We start from the raw sequence: 19,492 nt of genomic DNA, 5'->3' as shown, positions 1-19,492 counted from the left end.
TGGTCTACATGAAGTAGTTCAACTTTCGGGGGCACTGTGTAGATCTTGGATTCCAGTGCTCTTTTGGTATCCAGGATAGCCTGCAGAATCTCCTCAAACTGGTTGGAGTGTTTATTAAGGGAGGCCTCGGGGAGGCGCAGAGGGCTGTCTCTGTCCACCTGTGCCCCATCCTGGGTTTGTGGCAGCCCCTCAGCCAGGGAAGAATATTTTTGTTTTGGTTATACCATATTTGCATTGCGTCTCAAGTCCAGTTTCCCCAATCCAGGAAACCCCCCTTATGCAGGCAGAATCTGTGCGTCTGGCGGCTAACAGCAGGAGCAGCGCCCAGTACAATTAACAGCATGCGCGGGAGGCGGTAACCCTCCACTCTGCCTCTGCGGTTCCATTGTGCGGCTACGCATCAAGTCGCATGCGGCCGCGGACTGGTCTGCGTCCTCTTGCGCCCGGTTGCTAGCAGCAGGAGCCGTGGCAGGGACAATTGTCGTTAGGAAGGTGTGGGAGGGTGACCACCCTCTTGGTGCAGCTGGATGGATCAGCGGGCCCAGAATTCTTGCCGATTTGGCATGTAGGGATCCTCTGTAGAGATGACTGTCCTGGCTGCCATCTTAGCCACTCCCAAAGTTTCCCAGTCTTGAGGTAGTTGGCCTCTCCAGGATCCGCTCCACTGTCACCATGGTCTTGTAGAAGTTGAGGCTGCAGGACAAACCTGGTACTGCTACATAGTGATACTTGGTAAATAAAAAGATGATGAGTGAAGAGACTACTTTTTCTGCTGGAGCTTGACCCTTTCTCCCATAGACGTTTGACTTAGAGGCAAAATACTGTTACTTCGAATGACTTAAGCTCTAACCACTGTTGTGTGTCATGATCCTGAAAGGGAATGACATGTCCATCAAGCCACAGCTGAAGTGGGCTGACTCTAAGCCCCTCCTGCTGTTTAATATGGTGTATTTTATGTATTTTTAGTTTGTGCCAATCGTCCTGTCAGATAGCTATGGCTTTTTTTACTGCAGACCTAAAAACTGTACATTCTCTAATTGATTCAGATGTCTAAAGAACAAGATGATATTTTATGTAAGCATATGGCGATACAGACGTCAGTTTATTCCATTACATTTATATAGGAGCTCTTGATAGTGGTTAACAGGTTGCATCCCTGACACTCCTGTCTGCTTCTCAGAGGATTAGCAGCCAAGCTCTGACAATTCATTGTTTGATCCAGATTAGGTCTGCCGCTGAATTGGATCATAGTAAATACCTCTGACAGTCGTGAATGATGGGATGGCAGGTAGGGTCCCACATCAATTTCCATTTCTGTCCTCTTCTGGTAGGCTTGTTTTGCAATATCTGAGGGGCAGCAAAGTAGAGGATGTGGTGCAGTTTCTGTCGAATGGGGGGCAGTTTGATGCCATAACATTAGTTGTCAAATAATAGCCTGCTTGACATTTTATAGGTCCGATATTGTGTCCTAAGAAGCTGCTAGAGTGTGGAGTTTTAATAAATACCCCTACTCAAAATCTATCCTTGTATGTGGACCACCAATAAAAGAGGAAGCATCCTATAAATATTTAGGTCTAAGGTTGGGGCGAGGACAGACCCACAAAGAACATAAATAGGACCTAAAGGCGAAAACACATTCCTTGATCTATGCATACAGGTTACTATATAAAAAATTGGATTGCCCAAATGATAAGCATCTTCTAAAGGTGATGGCATCGCAAACTCTACCCACTCTGTCATACGCTCTGGTTACCTGGTGTGTCAAGGAGGCCGGGTTTTTAAACAATCTCCAAACAACGGTGTACAAAGCGGTTTTTAACCTCCCAAAATCCGCCTCGCCGGCACAGGTTTGAATGGAATTTGGGTTGCGGAACCAGAAGTTTTGGGGCATGAGAGACTTTGTGAAACTGTGCCATAAAATACGCCTGTCAGCACAAGGTTCACTAGATAGCCTGTGTCGGAAAGAAATTGAAAATCTGTTGAATCAAACCACTTTAAGTGGTTGGGGAGCTTATTTGATCAAATCTTTGAGGGAGTTTGAAATCCAATCGACTTGGGATACCATGCTAGATAGAGCCGGCTTTGATAAAATAACAAATAATGCTGCCAAATGGAAGTCCTTTTTGGAAGACAAATCAGCAATCTCCAAACGCCGACATGTGTGGACAGTGATGAATTCATACTCCTTGACAAAACCCCAGGCATACTTAGAAAGTCACTTTAGCATGATGCTAAAGAAGAGATATATAGAATATCGGCTGGGCCTATACCTTTCAAAAGACTTAAAATCATCTTGGAAAGGCGTTTATATGGATCTTCATTGTTGCCTATGCGGTTACCATAAAGAATCACTAACCCACCTGTTATGCGTGTGCCCGGCAATCATGGATTTAAGGAGACGGCTTTTAAAGGACATTTTTAATAAATTGAACATTTGTACATGTAGGCAAGCTGTAATTTGATGGCTGGAGGGATCATCACCCATGCTGGCTTATAGGAGGGGCAAATATATGAGAAAAGTACAATCTCTCCTACGACAAGCTGAACTTGGGGAAAGAAGTAAAGTCGGAAATGGTAACCTCAATGCTTGACAGATTATTTTAACCAGGCTGGAAAACATGTTAATAACAGGGCTAAAATGGAAGACTTAATTAAGATGGCCAGCTTGAAAGTTTTTAAGGACCATTCTGCTCATCTACTTAACGTTGTATAAAACAAACCTTCCCAATGAATTCCATAATTATAAGCACACGGTAATAGATAAGGGAACTAGATGATAATTGTATGTAATATGTATTATAAATTGTTTGAATTTTTTTAAGGATCATTTTTCTATTGTGAATTGTAATGATTTTAAATAATCAAAAACAATACATTTTTTGACTTAAGGTTATCCTTGTATGTGCTGTGATTCGTAAGAATGTAAGATTCTATGGAACCTAACAAGCATGCAAACACTATCAGTACATCCCTGGCATTTGGGGTGGAAATTGGGGCAATCAACAAGCTCTGGCGCTCCGTATAGGACAACCAAACAAGAACAATACCTGAGGCATAATACTCTGCCCCATGTTCACAGTTCAATTATCTGAAGACTACTTGTTCAGATATAAATAAAATGGAGCATTTTCAAACCCACCTTCACAGTTAATGGGTTCCTACTGTGGCCATACAATGGAAATGGCGGCTTGCAAGCCACAGGAGGGGTGGTTTCTTCGCAACGCAGCACAGTACATGAAAAGCCTGACGCAGAGCGTTCTGAACATGACAAATGAGATGTCTCCACGGCCAACTGTTTGGGCGGCCAATCTATCACACCTGGACGGTTTCTTGTTTTTTGACAAGAACGAGCAAACAAACATAAATAATTGGAACAATAAAGAAGACGAGCTTTAAATGTTCTGTCAAAGCCCTTGGAAAGGTTGACGTGAAAAAAACTTTTAAGAGTAATGGCCACAGAACCGTACACAAGAGGACTTCTAAACCACTTGAGGATTCCGCGTGCGTAGCTCGGTCTGACGAACGCCTACCTCCAAGCTCCTTCAAACCAGATGGACTTTTGTACCTTTCGCCATGAGCATGCAAAGGGAGCTTCATTTGCAACACTAAACATAAATAGGCATCGTTTAACCTCAAAAGTACCCACATTTTCCTTCTACAGCCATAGTCCCTGACCCCATAACGCACCACTGAATTCGCCCTTCTTTGCTAATCAACCATGTAAAAGAAGTATCAGGTGCTATACTCATCAGCACCTCTCAATTGCACCCACAGCAATTAACTAATTTTCCATCAAGAGCTTTCAGACCAGCAGATAATTATGCTCTTGTACTAAGACATCTTAAGAAAACTTTCCTACATTTTTCGTAATGGTTATAACATTCACATCCAAGCTAAAAAGCATTGTGGCAGACCTATAACTGCTGAAACTGGGGCATTACTACGTACATTGGAGATGTTTCCAACTTCACAAAGGAACATTAAAACCATGAAAGAACAAGAAGTGGCTAAGCTAATGGGTATGGGCTTAGAAAATTGGTGTGATGACTACCATATGTATGCAATTAAAATTTTAAATGAGAAAAAATAATCAAGACATATATATTTGTTAAAATTTTATTAGTGCTTCCTGGCAGATAGGTATATTGAAAAATTTAGAAAAGGTACAAAAAATCTTTTTTTTAGGTCTAAGACAGGGCATACACTATTGCTTCAAGACATATTGTTAACTAACAGGGGACTTAAACACACCCATTGGTTGGCTTCGTCACTCACATTTCCTTGCTTCTGTTTGGTCAGTGCTTAGCTCCTTCATTTCCCATTCGTGCATTTGTCCCTCCCTTGGAAATTGTTGTAATTACTGTTTATATATGTGCATGAATGCGTATGTGCATGCATGCACATAGGAGTATCTCGGAATAATTTTTTTACTTTTGTAAGAATTATTCAAAGATGATTGATAATGCATGCAGATGTGTATGCGTGCACTCGCCTGGGCAGCCATCTTTGAATGGTCTATAAAAAGTCAAACACAGTCAGAAATGGCCATGCATGCATAGTTGACCATTCCCGATTGGTTTGAAATCCTTCTCAAGGATGGTTGCTTATTCAAAGATGGGTGATGCTACAAGTGCTCATATATGATTCAATGCACTGTGAACGGCAATGTGGAACAGGTTGCAGTGCCTGGAGAATTACTGGACAACCGCAAAGAAAGAAAAAAAATTCTGTTTTTTTCCCTAAAACAATGAACACATTGGCTAACCAGTCCCTGGCAGTAATGGGGACTATGTCTTTGTGGGTGACATTGTGCTTGGACAGAATGCCATGACTCGCTCATAAGAGAACCAATCGCTTACGTATTCCCCTTTGAGCGAAAGAAACATTTTCATGACACTACAGCAGACCAATGGATCAGAGAGCTGACTGATGGCTCCTGTATAACAGTAGGTGTTAGCATTTTATAAAAAATAAAAAAAGGTCTTGGATAACGCAAAATCAAAAAATGGCATGGACTTCCACCATGCTTGAGTGTTAAGTGGTTGTATTTGTTACTCGTACAAGTGCTTCTTAACGGCCACACACCGAAAGTGTGGAATAAAATACCGAGATGTGAAGCAGCTGAAAACAAAGTACTTTATTCATTTCAAACATACATGTAGTAATGAATGTTTCTGGTAATGAAAACGTGCACCCAGGTTTCCATGTGTCTAGATGCCTGCCTATCAATATATTAGTGCTGCACCGAGGGAAGTGTACACGAACTGCCTGTTCCTCATCCTCCCACCACCCCCCCACCCCCCCACCCCCCTTCCCCTTCTATGCAGTGAATTTCCAGGTACAACCTTTTCATATTCATATTCATACCAACCTTAATGGATAATCTCTTCCTCTTTGCTTGCGTTATCTGCACTAAGCGATATAGTTCATTGGTAGAGACAATATTTAGCCAAACATCAAATATATCAGTTTCTTTGCGGAAAGCTATGCATGTCTGAGGCTCTTATCAACGCGGGTGGTACAGGAAAGGTTATGCCAAATAATGGCAAATGTAACCAGAGTCCGAGGTGACAATACAGGACAAGAATATGTATGTTGTATATTATGCCATTTTTTTATGTGATATGTTTCTTTTTGGTTAGTTGGCATGAAAAAGATGATTCTTCAAACAAGGAAATGTTTGCTGAAAATAGTAGTAGTTCAGGAAAAAATATCATTTGCAATTTTAGAAAACGTATTCTGTCTGTAGATGAGGGATTGTTAAAGTAGTTCTGTTCCATCTGGAGCGAACAAGAGACCTTGATTGGAACTAAAACGCTTAGTTTTTGTTGACCTTTCACGAATAGATTCTTGTTAAAAGAATGGACAAATAGTATGAACAGGGGAAATATAAAGTTCTTTGTGTTGTTTTCCTTATAATTTTGGATTTACTGCACTTGCAGCATAATTTGCAGATTTTCACAGAAAAAGTACTTCAAGCTCCAATGTATCAACATGTTACTATTAAATAATTTACGGCATAATTTGCCGTTGTTTGCATAATTTGGATGCTGCTGCTGTATAATTTGGGCCTTTCTTGCCCTAAAAGCCTAGTGACCCCTATCAGTGATAAAGCTCTGCAGAGTGGTTTGAGGGTTATTATGATGATGAAGCTCATACTGTGCACGGCCCATTTAATATTTTCCCTAATTCACTGAAATATGAAATGTGAAGTATGGATGTTTATACCACTGCACTGTGTGCAATGAAAGCACTAAATGGTATGTCTCTATATGGCAATGAAGATAAATGTAGCACAATAACACGTTTTTTACAGCAATTGTATAATGCACACATTCACATATGTATTACAAATGTGCAAAGGTCAAATTCAAGTTTATTACTAAAGACGCGGCAAAACTAACACGATAAGCACTTTTTTTTAGCACTTTGCAGATTGCAGCTAACAATTTCTTTAGAGTCCTAGAACTCTCCTAATAGTTGTGAGGTTTGTGTGGTATCTTCATTTCTATGCCATGCATTCTCTCCTTGTTGTTGTGTCCCCTGCTGCTCAGCCAGAGTGACTGATCTAATTAGAATACAGATGTGTGCCAGGCCCAGGGAATGTCAGTTGGAGCGCCTGGGCTGAGCAGCAAGGATGCTGCTCCCGGTGGGACTTCACCTGTAACCTGAGACTCCTCCCTTGTGAATAAACGTCACCCTGTTTCATCTATACTACTGGCTAGACTGCACCCTTATTTACCACAGTTTCTTCAGTGTTATTGTACCATACTGCCCAAACGTAACCCCATGAATCCTGGTTTCTGTAAAATGCCTTTTTCTCAGACTAGTGCCCTTGAAAAATACCCTATAAATGTGCATGAGTATAATCTATTTATTGCCATTGTTAACGGTGGGGAAGGGGCATCATGACGTCCGAGGCTTCGAGTCAGGTAATGAATAGAATGTTAATTTCTGCATGCCTGTTTATATTTAAATCCATAGACTAATGCCCCAGAAAGGTTTCCTGAAATGTTATCAATAATTGAAGCACTCTTTTTAGGTCTGTCTAGACGGTCTGTGATCAGCAGAAGAAGTGCTCTTGAGAAGTTCTTCCTTCCTACAGCCTTTGATTGGGCGGAAGTTTTGAGCTTCTACTGAAAAGAGAGCTTTTATGGCTCTTTGTGTTGCTAGAAAACATCTGGCCAACACAATAAGTCTGAGCTGATAATGGTGAAAAGATGCTGTCTGACATATTTACTGTGAAAAACATGTTAAAGTGAACGTGACCTTAAGGATGGAGTGTTAATTATAACTTTTTAAAGCCGATAGACTGGTGTTTTGTTACATGGATTCTCTCAGATTACCATTTTAAAAAATACATACCATTTTTATGTTTTTTCAGGACTCCAAATGCAAGCTTGACCAGCATTTGTTGGTAAGGTTGGGACTTCATCCATCGACTGACCAGGTGAACCTGAGTAATTGATTTTTGTCATCATAATATTTAATCATTAAATGTAGCTTTGTACTAAATTAGTTTGGGAATTCTGTGTGTTTTATTTGTTATCTTTAGTTTTATTTTGGTGAAGAAAGAATACTTTTTGCACACCCTTTACGAGGGAAGCCTGTCCCTTGAAGCAGAGCAAGCAGGGTTAAGGCTAGGTTTTTTCACTGAAATCTGCTTTGAACTAAAGCTTTTATCAATCACAAACACTTCAGTTCACATAATTGGAGTGTTTCCAAGTGCAAAAAAAGTTATTTGGAAAGTACTAAACCCATTTTAGTAATCAGTAAAGTTTTATTGCTGACTCCCAAAAAATGGGCTTGCAAATGATACCGAATCGGAATTTGGAAATGGCGTGCTAGCAAATTGGGGTGGTAACTCATTCGCAAAGGAAAGGGGCCAGTTTGGACCCCTTCTTCCCCTTGCCGCTGATGGTGGCAGCATCAGGGGGAGTAGGCTCGTGCTATCCCTACCACCTCTCGGTGAAGTTGTTAAAAAATGAAGAAATAATTTTTTAATTTTTGTATTTCCGTTTCCTTTAAGGAAATTGGTGGCAGCTTTAAAACCAATACAAAAAGGGTTAGATTTTTTAACACTGAGCTCATAGTCTGCTGACACTTGCTGGCCAACATCCCCGTGACTGTACCCAATAGTCGAGGGGACCAAATTGTGAGCTGTCCAATTAACACCTTCGCTGCGGCGGCTATTCCGCCGCAGCGCTAAGGGGGTGGGGCGGGGCGGGGCGGCCGCGCGGCGCGCCCATGCTGGTGATTGAACCGTTCGGTCACCAGCCTCGGTTGAGCTGTGCTCATGACGGAGCGGTTCTGTCATGGCCCCGCCCGCTCAATGGAATGCCCAGCGCAGGCGCGGAATGCGCGCCGCGGCGAGCGGGCCATGACGGAACCGCTCCGTCATCAGCACAGCGCTACCGTGGCTGATGACGGAGCAGTTCCGTCATCAGGATCGAAGGAGTTAATAATAATAAGGCATGTTGTTCTGTTCAATTTCAATTCAGCGTTTTGCGAACACTTATTAGTTTGTAGGTCGGTTTGCAAAAAAAAGATGCTGTTCACAAAAAGAAGAATCAGAAGATGGACCCACTTTCTCAAACCAGATTGTTTAATTTGTAGGTAATTATTTGTTGCTCTCCTCCGTACTTAAGAATTAAGTTTCCTGCAGCAAGGGTGGTTATTTTTGTACATTCATCCGCTAAATTACAGTGGGGCTAAGGACATAGCAATTTCTAGCAGATGTTGATATTTACACAAGTCTGTATCCCAGTGATTAGAAATTAAAAAAAGAACCCATGCTGGAAAGCTAAAAAGTTGGCATGATGAGATCTGGTTAATCATTATTTACCGTACTTGGTTTACCTAACTGTAATACAAAAACGTTACCGTCAGCGGGGGACAAAGAATGACATTTTGTTCATCGAAAGATATGTACAAGAAATACAGTATGAACAAGTAAGAGAGCAGAATCCACATCATGCCAGCAATTCTCTTTCAATTGCTTCTGTGCTCGTTTTGTGCATTTAGCGCGTTGCCCCGTGATCTGTTCTGCAACTGCCCCTTAGGAGCAGCTTGTTACAAGTCTATTAAGACCCGATTACAGCAGCTCATTCTTGCTCTAATATGGTCATCTCAATTGCCCCACATGAAAGCCCAGTCATTGTCTTCATGCTCTAGCATATTTACTGGTCCGTTACTTCAGTTAATAACCCAACGAGATGAGCTCACTAGTTCCTATGATCCGTTTTTTACGTGGCTCATATAATCACCAAAACATTATCACTCCTTGCCTCCACTATCCCTTCAGTTCTGACGCGGGATCATCACGTTCAATGGCACTTTTGAGTAGGCCGAGTTTCCCTGTTCCTCATCCTACATGTTCTAAACTGACCTGTGAGATCAGCTCATTAGACAACTTGTGAAGATTACCTGCAAAAAGCCATCAGATCGTGAATTGCACCAGCGTGATGAACTGCCCAACTCCTTTAACACAATTAATTTTTTTATCCTGCTCTCATAAAAATGATATAATAAATGGTCCACTTGTCATCGACTCATTTGTTGCTTTATAGAACTCTACCTGTATATTGTGATATACATGTGCTACCGATTTTGACCAAAGATGGAAATGGAGACTGGTCACAACAAGGAATTTGGCTAGGTCACACCATGCAATCAAGTTGGGGAGACAACATTAATACTGAGATTAAAGCATAGTGCTTTGATTTGTTTGTTGTATGGAGCACGGCCAACATCAGAAGTGACCTCTTTCTGCTGCAAAAAAGTGTCAGTAAAATCTCTAGAAACTTCTAAACCTGAGGCTTATTGATATTGAAGATTGTAGACAAGTTATTTCAAAGCTTTCTCAGTTGGACACAAGGTGCAATAGAATGAAGATGGAGGGGTAGGTGTGTTTTAATAGGTGTTTTGTCAAGTCAGATGAAACCGTATGCAAGAATAACGTTTTCACTTAGCATAGCATCAATAGAAAATTCTTTCTTCCAGTACAAATATAAAATTATATTGAATCTTAAACTTTAATAGACGTCTGCCATTTGCACAAGTGAACACACGCCAACCTTGAATGTGCACCAATGACGCTAGGCCATTTTATTTACATTTCACTGAACCGTACCACACTCAAAGTTAATTTGAATAGCTTCTTGGTTTTTCATGCCACTTCTAGATATAGACTGGTTTTGGATAGTTGTACAAGTTTCTCAATGTTGCTAAACTGCATCCCAGTTTTTAGGTAAGACCTGGAAATAGGTTAAGAATACTTACATTCCTCGTATCCTCCACCCCCCCCCACCCCCCAATAAATAAATAAAAAATACATACATATGCGCACACAGGGGCTTTTGGTCAGCCCTTTTCATTCATTTGCTGAAGTGTCGGGTCACCTTAAGTTTCTACCCACCTTACCATGTAGCATGGGGCGGTCGGTCAGCACACTTCAGCCATTGGCTGTCTGTGAGCGACAGCGTACTGCTTGTGCACAGGTATGTATCCACCTAAAAGGTAGTCCACTTCAGAGCTAGGGCTAGAATACTGTCTCTGTTTTCATTTTATTATTTTAATTTATTTTTTGTGATGGATCATTGTTTAAATTTTTTTATTTTTTTGTAAACTTAGACACACCATTCTTGAATTGCTGCATTTTTCTTTTTTTCTAGTTTGAAATGGTTGTCTGTTGCATATTTGGGGAACAAAATGCGGCCTTGCCTAGGCAAGACCTATTGGCTTTGCCAATGTGTGTTTATTATACCAGATGCTGCATGATTAATAGTTGTTGTGAAACAATTGCTAATAAATACTCTTTTAATTTGAATGTAATTAACCTGCACTTAGTTTATTTTCGCCATCTAGAACATCAATGTGCCATATTTCGTGGCAAAATGTTTTCTTTATTTAGCACCTGAGCAGACTTTTAAGGGCTTATTGTCTTCTGATTCTCTGAGTTCAACGAATCGAGTGCTGTTCATCAGAGCCTAGAATACTTACCAAAATGGCGTCAGTCTACAAAACTATTTTCGAAACCTTGGATATGGCCCGTCAATCCATGACATCAATGGAGAGAAAAGAGCAAGCAATGGCTCCTTGAGTACAGACACCACGTAGGCCAACCATCGTCAAGAGTCAAAAAACATCTAAAAATAGACGTGCATGTGCATCCAGCTTGGTGAGCCGAGGGACCTGTGTTAACGGAAATGTGTTTCTGTCCTTCGGAGTCATGCATTTGCCCGTTTTCTCTCCAAGTGCCATAAGCCTGGTACAAGTGTGACGCGGGTCCAAACTGCAGTGTCCGTCTCGTGCTCAGCAAACAGTATATAGCCTAATAGGCCTGTGGGATTATCACGTGTGCTTTTGAAAGGTATTTAACACCCCCCTTTATTAATGACTGTAAGGATTTACTACACAAATTTAAATCTACTTATTCCCACAAAGATCTCGCCTTTCATGTAGCATTAATTTATACACACCTGGACCCTAACCTACAATTTCCCTTTCTGGCATGTGGTTTTGAGCCCCAGGTCTTGTAACAGGTATATGATTTTATTGACCCGGTCCAAAGTCCTTTATGCACCCACAAGGGACTGTCTGTCCTTCCTGCAATAAGGTGTTTCAATATACGAGTACTCTAGCTGACTATCCTTGCTAGTAGGTATGGACTGCATTGAGGGCGTTGGGATTGCTGCCTAGGTCTCGGCATTTCAATAAATGTGGCCTCTGACCAGAGTAGTACTTTACCCTCCAGTTATGTACTTGGGCCAAAGGCCTGGTGGCATGTGGGCCATGAGACATCGCTCTACCCAACCCCCATACTCCACACTAAACTATTTCAGCTGTTCATGCGTGCTTCATGTTCGTGCCTTACATGTTTTTCTGAGCTTGCATGGAAGGCAGGCATCAATAGAAAAGCTGATTATCTTTGAGCCTTCTGATTGGCTGAGTCAATCTCCGCATTCCATGGATGCTATTCTGGATACAGCCTTGGAACCTTTGACACAATTAACTAAATCTAATGCGAGTATTGCTGCTCTAGACAGCATAATATGTACAGCATTATGTATTCGGAGGAAAGACTTGTATATCCAAAGGAATCACTATTTCATTGGTGTGAATTCCAGTGTGTGGTGACTGCACGCAGTTCATTCTTACTGGCCAGTGATAGACAATCAGCCTTGTATGCTTCTGGACTAATGACCTTTCATCTTTCTGAATAATTTTTCACACCACAGCCTATTAATGCTAATGAACAAGTTACTTAACTTTCGTAAAGCTTTTTCTGGTGGGTACTCTACTATCCGCAGATTCCTCACCTTTGCAATTTCCCCAGGAGCTGGACTGAATCTGGAGAATTCTTCCAGCAATCCTCAAATTCAGCCCTGCTACTGCCAAGCCACTTTATCTTGCAGTCCCTGGAGGCATAATATGGCATTTCTGCCCAGTTCCACCCCCATCCGAAAGGTGGGTCCTACATGTTCTTCAAAAGGGCTATACGCTTTCTCTTCTCACCAACCCACATTCCTCCCACACTGAAGCGACTCTGAGCAGCACTCTGCAATCCTGATGCAGGAAGTCAACATTTTGTTCAGAGATGCCATCGAAAGTGTGCCAGACTCTGAGAAAGGGCAAAGATGCTATTTGCGATATTTCCTCATTCTGGAGGAGGATGGGGAACCCACACCTACTATTCTAACTTCCTCCCACTGAACACCTTTTTGAGAAGGATAGATTAAAAAATGCTCTCTGGCTTGGCTTCTGTCTGCTTTGGATGGCGTCCTTAGGCTTGCAGGGCACCCATTTCCATATACCCATGCTGCAGTCCCACAGGGGTTGTCATGCGGTTCAAGGGAGGCCAGGAACAGTTTTGGTTTATTGTGCTTTCATACAGCCCTGACTCTGACCCTCAGGTATTCGCAAAAGTGTTGACGTTTTATTAATGGTTGCTGCCCATACTTAGAGGTCTTGGGTACTTTTAACTCCCGTACCTTGTAGACTTGTTGATAACGGCTGACTCGCTGCAGTTAGTTGTAGACCACCTCCTGAAGATGTCCTGACATCGGCGGCCTTTACCATCAATGAGTAGGAGTCCTAGCTGAGCCCCATACAGATTATTCCATTGATTGTGGCGATTCTAGACATGGTGATGTTCGAAGCCTTTCCTCCGCTGCGGGAGTCCAGAATATTTAGGATATGGTCCGGATGTTTCGGGAACAGGCTTGAGTTTTGGTGAGTCTAACTCTGACACTTCTTGGCCTACTGGTCTTGAGTACCCTGCTCATCCTGAATGCTAGGTGACACATGCAGGCCTTGCATTTGAATTCAGGTCGCAGTAGGCCCAGCACTAGGGCTTCCTCTCTGACTCCTTTCAGAACCTCAATGAGGCAGCGGAGATCTGCAGCAGTGGCTGGTAGATACCAACATGACCCATGGCAGCTCCCAACCAGAGTTCTTGGTGATGGCAGACATCACTGCTGGGTTGAGGTGGCATCTGAGAGAGGTGGAGACCAGATGCAACTGGTTTCCAGTGGAGAGCCAACTGACTTGTGGAGCTTTGGATAATCAGTCTGACCCTTCCTACCCCATCCATTATAGGGAGGCAGGTGCAGTTCCTCATGGGCAACACCACTGCTATGTGATACGGCAACAAGCAGAACAGAGTGAGTCCTACTTCCCATGTCAGGAGGCCATGTGCCTCTAGAGGTGGCTGGGCCATCAAAAGATCTTCTTGATCGCCAACCCCCAAGCAGGGTCCGTGAAAGCCAGAGTGGATTAACTGAGCAGATGTTGTCTTGCAGTTTAGTCTGTCTTCATCCTGAGGTGGGGAAGTGAGTCTTTAAGCAGTGGAGCATTCCCTGCCTTGTATCTGTTTGGCACCATTGAACCTGCAGTATCAACAATTCTGGTATTGGCATTTCCTCCATGATGCTCCTTAGGAGATGCATTCTAGCTGGAATGGAAGGATGGCCTCTTGTACACTTTTCCACTCCTGTCACTTCTACTTTGGGATCTGAGAAAGATCAATGCAGATCAAGCCCAAGACATTCTCATTGCCTGGACGGGACCAAGAGAAAGAGTCACCCAGAGCTCCTGAGCCTCAGTATTTGTCCTCCGATCAGGTTTCTATTACATGAGGACCTGCTCTCTCAGTAGTAGGGCAGGGTCCTGCACCACAGTCTCCACAGCCTACACCTCCAAGCCAAATGTGTTTGACTTGCTAACCAAAGTGATTGATGTCATCGTAGAGGCAGGGAGCTCTTCCTGAAAGTTGAATTATGCTGGGAGCTGGAAAAAATTGTTGTTTGGTGTGGTTCTCAACACTCTGACACCTTACAAGCCACCCATTCCAATGCTCTTTGGTTTGTTCTTTCATTAGCCTAGCAAGGTCTTGCAGTGGGCACAGTGAATGATTATTCATTGTCCCTTTGATATTTCCGTATTTGCCTGACCAACCATCTTTAAGTTGCCAGTAGTGATACGTTTTATAAAATGTTTGACATGTTTTTCCCTCAAACCGTTTGTGTTGCCTCATTATGACCTGAACTTTGTCTTGACATTTCGCTTTGAAGCCCCTTGTGGATATGTACAGCGGTTCCTTATGACTCTTCACGCTGAAAACTGTCTTCCTCATTCAGGTTATGTCCGCACGTCCTGTGAGTACATTTCTGATGCGCTAGGTGCAACCACCTGACACCTCTTCCTTTCCAGACAATCTGGTATTGAGGACCAGGGCGACCTTTAAATCAAACCTGGTGACTCCCTTCCACATTGGCCAATCAATTACTCTGCTAGCATTTGTTTTGCCCTACCTCACTCCTCGATAGAGGAGGAAAGGTTTCATCAACTAGACCATAAACGAACTCTGAGCTTTTACATCTGTATGATGCCTATGGTACGAGGGCTATCTGTTCTAGACATCTGCCTGGTTTCTATGTGGGTTTGGTGCATATGTTGAGGAATTGACTGCCTTGTTTCAAGTGGAAAGGCCACGTCACCCTCTCTGTTCTAATGGACTTTTTGCTCTACTTTTCAGCCCCTCCTCCTTTTGGACAAGCTGCTATTGTATCTATCCTAACTATCATAATGATCAGGATTCTGTGGTTAGTAGTATCGATCATAAGAAGACGTTTTTGTAGGATACTCTACCTAGCTCTTCCTTACATTGAAAATAGATTCTAAATTAGGAATCTGTCTCTGTCGCAGTTTGTTCTGCACTCAACGGCTGAGGGTGTGGAAGCAGAACAATGTAAGCAATTGACACAAGCATTCATGGGTGGGGCTTATATGTGGTCCTGCTCTGTCACTTATGGGGTGGCTTGGTGCCACCGTGGAGCCATACAGCGCACCTACCTGTAGGAGCATTGCTGAAAGAATTCTCTGTATCCAGTCTGGCAACTGGGCATCTTGTTTGAGTACTTTGCAGTTAGAAGTATCCATCGGAAGCTAATTGTATTGAGGGCTCTTAAGGAAGCATCCTCTTTTTATTATGGAATAAATCACTAACTTCTACTTGTGCCCTTCAGGAGTGTTCATAGTAGCTGATCGATATTTAGAGCCTGCTTATCGTGGCTATAGATTTACATCTAGCGCCTTTTCAATATTCTGTGCTGAAACTGGTTGATGCCACTAAGAAAAAACTCCTAAATAGTAACAAACATGAGCCTTGGATTGTGTCGCCGGAAAGAATGCACTGACTTTACACAACAAACAAAATCACCAAAGCCCAATTTATTTTAAAGGTGAACCATTACGTTCTGGTATTGAGAAAAATAATCACTAAAAAGTTAAATATATCAACAGCAGCTACAAGAGAATGTGAATGACCTTCTCTTGTAGCAGCGTTAAGTGGAATCTGATCACTCCTAGTTCTTAGTTTATATTTCAGATGTGAAAAGGGCACCATATCCAGCTTATTTCCTTAGTTTTTTTATCTCAAGGCGGTGTTTTCAACATCTACAACAAAATTCACAAAGTTCCATTACAAAGACGGGAAAATCAAACTCCAGAAGTTGCTTACTATAGAATGATTTAATTTGTTATTTTGTTGTGTTGGAATTCAAATTACACAAACTGAACAATTATAACAATACCCTTGTGCAGGGGTCTCCAAACCGGTCCTGGAGGGCCGGATCCATGCCAGATTTTTTGGCTATCCCCATTGAGATACATGTAGTAATTTTAAAAATCTGGCATGGATCCGGCCCTCCAGGACCAGTTTGGAGAGCCCTGCCCTTGTGGTTTGAAGAAATTGACACAAGTCTGACTGCAGAGTAGGGGCGGCTCCTTCGCTAAGGCGGAAGAGTGTTGCCCTACTGCCTTTCAGCTCTGCAATAAAGGAAAAATAAAATGATAAAGTGAGGATGTTCTCTTTTTATTTTTATGTGCTGAGGCAGTGGTGTGGGGTGGGTTTGGAGCGGGGCTAGGCTGGGCAGCGCATGTAGAGGACTGGTGGAACTCTCTAGGTGCCCATGACTGTTTGGTCGGCCGTCTCGGGTTGGGTGGAGAGATGCCACCACTGTTGCAGAGGTAGCACCACTAGCAGGCTATTTGTCCATGCATCATTTAATTTCTCTCTTTTCGGTCTTTCCCCACTTCTTTTTTTTTTTAGCTTTAATAAAAAAAGTTATTAGTTTCACAGTGTACAGCATATAACATTACATATTCAACACCAGTAACTAAACTAGTCTCATTAATATAACAAATGCAGTGCTTTTCTACATATTCAGCTAATCTAAGTAATGTCACTGTTTTCATGTCCATTCAATTTGTCTCTGATAGTTGCAGTCTATTATATAATCCAGCATATAACCCCAGTTTGTTACTTATATCAAGTGGAATTGCAAGTACTGCTTCTACGTCCACTAAGGCGATGTAAAAGTAGACAATCTTATGCCTCCTCCACTTTCTGTTCCAATAGTGCACAGTCACAGCCTGGCAAGGCCATCTATCTGTCGTCCTGAGAGTTATCTAAACCAGAGTGAGGGGTGCCATTCTCAATTGGGAAACCTTGCAGGTATGTTTTCAGAGGTTGACAGATATTTTTGGGCCTAGAGGCAGGGGGTTGAAGCGAGGCATATATGTCACTGGAGGTGTCCTAATCGATCAGGTCTCTTATCCATTGTTTGGTTATGGGGCAGGAGAGCGCTTCCCAGTGTAGGGGAACTGGCTGTTAGCCCGCAGTGATGCAATGCTCGGGCCCCCTTTGGTAATGGGAGGACGTAGCCCAGTAGGGCAACTAATGGAGAACGTTCAATAGTAGCCTTTATCATAAAAGATACAATACAGAACACCTCCCAACTATTATTTGAGATTCAAAAAGAAATCTATATATTGTTCAGCGTCCATAAAAAATATTATTACGAGAACTACATCTCCTAATCATGCTTAGTTGAGAGAAAGGTTATTAGACACCCTCCAGTGCTTAATTTGTAATCAAATTAGTGCCAGGGCCCTCGTCAGGAGCCTATTGGAACTTGCATTAGCCATTGTCCTTGATAGCACTGTCATTGACCGTACCAATACAACTACCAACCATCACAGTCCCACAAATGTGACAATTCTGACTATTCCAGACCCCCAAAGCTAGAACAGTAGCTTGGGCTGCAGGCATTAGTCATTGTTAATGTATATTTAAGTAATAAACAACTGTTGGTGTGCTCATCTCTAAATTAGACAAACAGTGCCCCATGTGTCAGACTATCTTAAGTGCTGGGCCGACCGGAAACCACCGGCTCAAATTAAGCACACCCACTCATCCCTTTAATTTCCGTTAAGTAAGGTTGCCAGTGTCTGTAATCAACGTCAAACCTAATCATGCATAATCAGAAAATGTGCCATTCCACTGGATGACTGTAGCCCAGTTTCTACTCCCATTATAGATTTGGGTGAGACTCAACTGAGGTGGTTCCATCTTAATGAACTGCCTCAGCTCTTCACTCAATGCGAGGCCGTATCCTATTTTATTCTTGAGAGCTCTATAAGTTTGGAGCGAAGTTGTCCTACTGTCTACTTCTGATTATTCAACCTAATTGTTTTACTGAACAAAGAGGAGCCATCAAGGCTCACCTTCTACGTACAGATGATAGCAAGCATTTCTGTTCCAGCTCACGCGATCCCTGGCTGTTTCACCCACATTACCAGCGCTATGAGTGGTTTGGAGATAGGCTACCCCCATTTAATGAAATCAAATATGTAGTGGTTGAGTATATTTTGATTCACCTTTGCTGAAGTTAGCGGGCAAGGCCTTCATGCAAAATCTGGAGCTAATCTGATAGGAAGTAAGCTCTTTATTTGATGTTATTCCCTTACGTTACAGCAACAGGTAGGTCATGTGAGGACGCCATCCTCCCTCCATCCTCTCTTTCCTAGCTTCCACTTCACACACCAACATTCTCTCCCATCATTTATTCTCAGCAGTCCAAACACCAGCTCAGACATACAGGAAATGGGGTCCCACAGGATACTGAAAGTGATATGGGAGGTACCCTTCTTTTGGAAAAGGGATGGGTGTACAAAGACAAAAATACAAAATTCCCTTTTCCTTTCTTTGTAGTTGGGAAGAGGTTCGTTCTTCCAGGACCGTTCTTGTTAAAAAAGGGTAGATTTAGTATGGAATTGAGTCAAGACAGGTTATCAAATGTACACAGTCAATTTCAAACATTACTTCATGGTTAAAAACCAAACAACAAATGCGCAGGAATGTGATGTTTGCCTATTTTATTTACCAGTAGATTCTTATACCATCGTTATTTATGTTTTAACAAGAAAGGGCCTGGAAGAACGAACCTCTTCCCAACTACAAAGAAAGGAAAAGGGAATTTAGTTTTTTGGGCGTCGCACAGGCTACTGCACACACCCCTTAATTTTGTGTTGGAGTCTGGTCATTGGAGTTTTGAGTTAAGGTGATGTACAGTTAAACTTTCCATTTTTGCTTTGCTTGGGACTTAAATATGTAGACGTAGGATTGACCATGAAACTTTGTCGAAGAAAGCCAGTGGGTTCCCTGCCCTAGCTGTCTTGTGACTGAGCATGCATGCCTACATGTCCTTCAGTTATAGATGTTGTATGGTGTTTTGAGTGTGTAGCAATGTTATCATATCATAGTAGGTCGCAAGACTTGCATGTCTTGGACCGCAGTGTTCAGTCACAGGGTCATACCTTACCAATAGATACAATCTTGGTGACCATTTCTATTTTCATTCCTGCTGTTTCACCATGGCTTCAACCTGCTGTCCTCTGGATCTGTGCTCCTCGGTGCTCATGAATTACCTGTGACACTACAGAATCTCGGTAGTGGTGGTGGCCCTATTATCCATTGTGCAGTTTTCAGTGTCTATTCACTGTCTCCTATTGGACATTACACCCAGCAAGGGGTAAAAAAAAGTTTTGCCTGTTGGAAGAGAACCACCGGGTGAATACACTTTTTCTGGGGCTTCCAGTTTATCGCAGCAAAATTGTTAGTTCGGTAATCCTAGATCCTGCTGTCTGG

At 42.4% G+C, this 19,492-nt stretch overlaps 1 protein-coding gene across 3 annotated transcripts in view; it reads left to right on the top strand.

Annotated features, from left to right (window-relative positions):
• TSNARE1 (t-SNARE domain containing 1) overlaps positions 1 to 19,492 on the top strand; it is a 1,291,163-nt gene that overhangs the window by 279,767 nt on the left and 991,904 nt on the right. For 2 of the 3 annotated variants that reach the window (XM_086966282.1, XM_086966281.1), the window contains exon 4: positions 7,385 to 7,450. The exons of the other annotated variant lie outside the window; for it this stretch is intronic. The gene's annotated coding sequence lies outside the window, so the exon portion shown is untranslated. The remainder of the gene's footprint in view (positions 1 to 7,384; positions 7,451 to 19,492) is intronic. 3 annotated transcript variants of the gene reach the window in all.

The sequence above is a fragment of the Lissotriton vulgaris genome, chromosome 4_1, assembly GCF_964263255.1.
Source record: "Lissotriton vulgaris chromosome 4_1, aLisVul1.2, whole genome shotgun sequence".
NCBI lineage: Eukaryota > Metazoa > Chordata > Amphibia > Caudata > Salamandridae > Lissotriton > Lissotriton vulgaris.
This window is presented reverse-complemented; position numbering and strand designations above follow the sequence as displayed.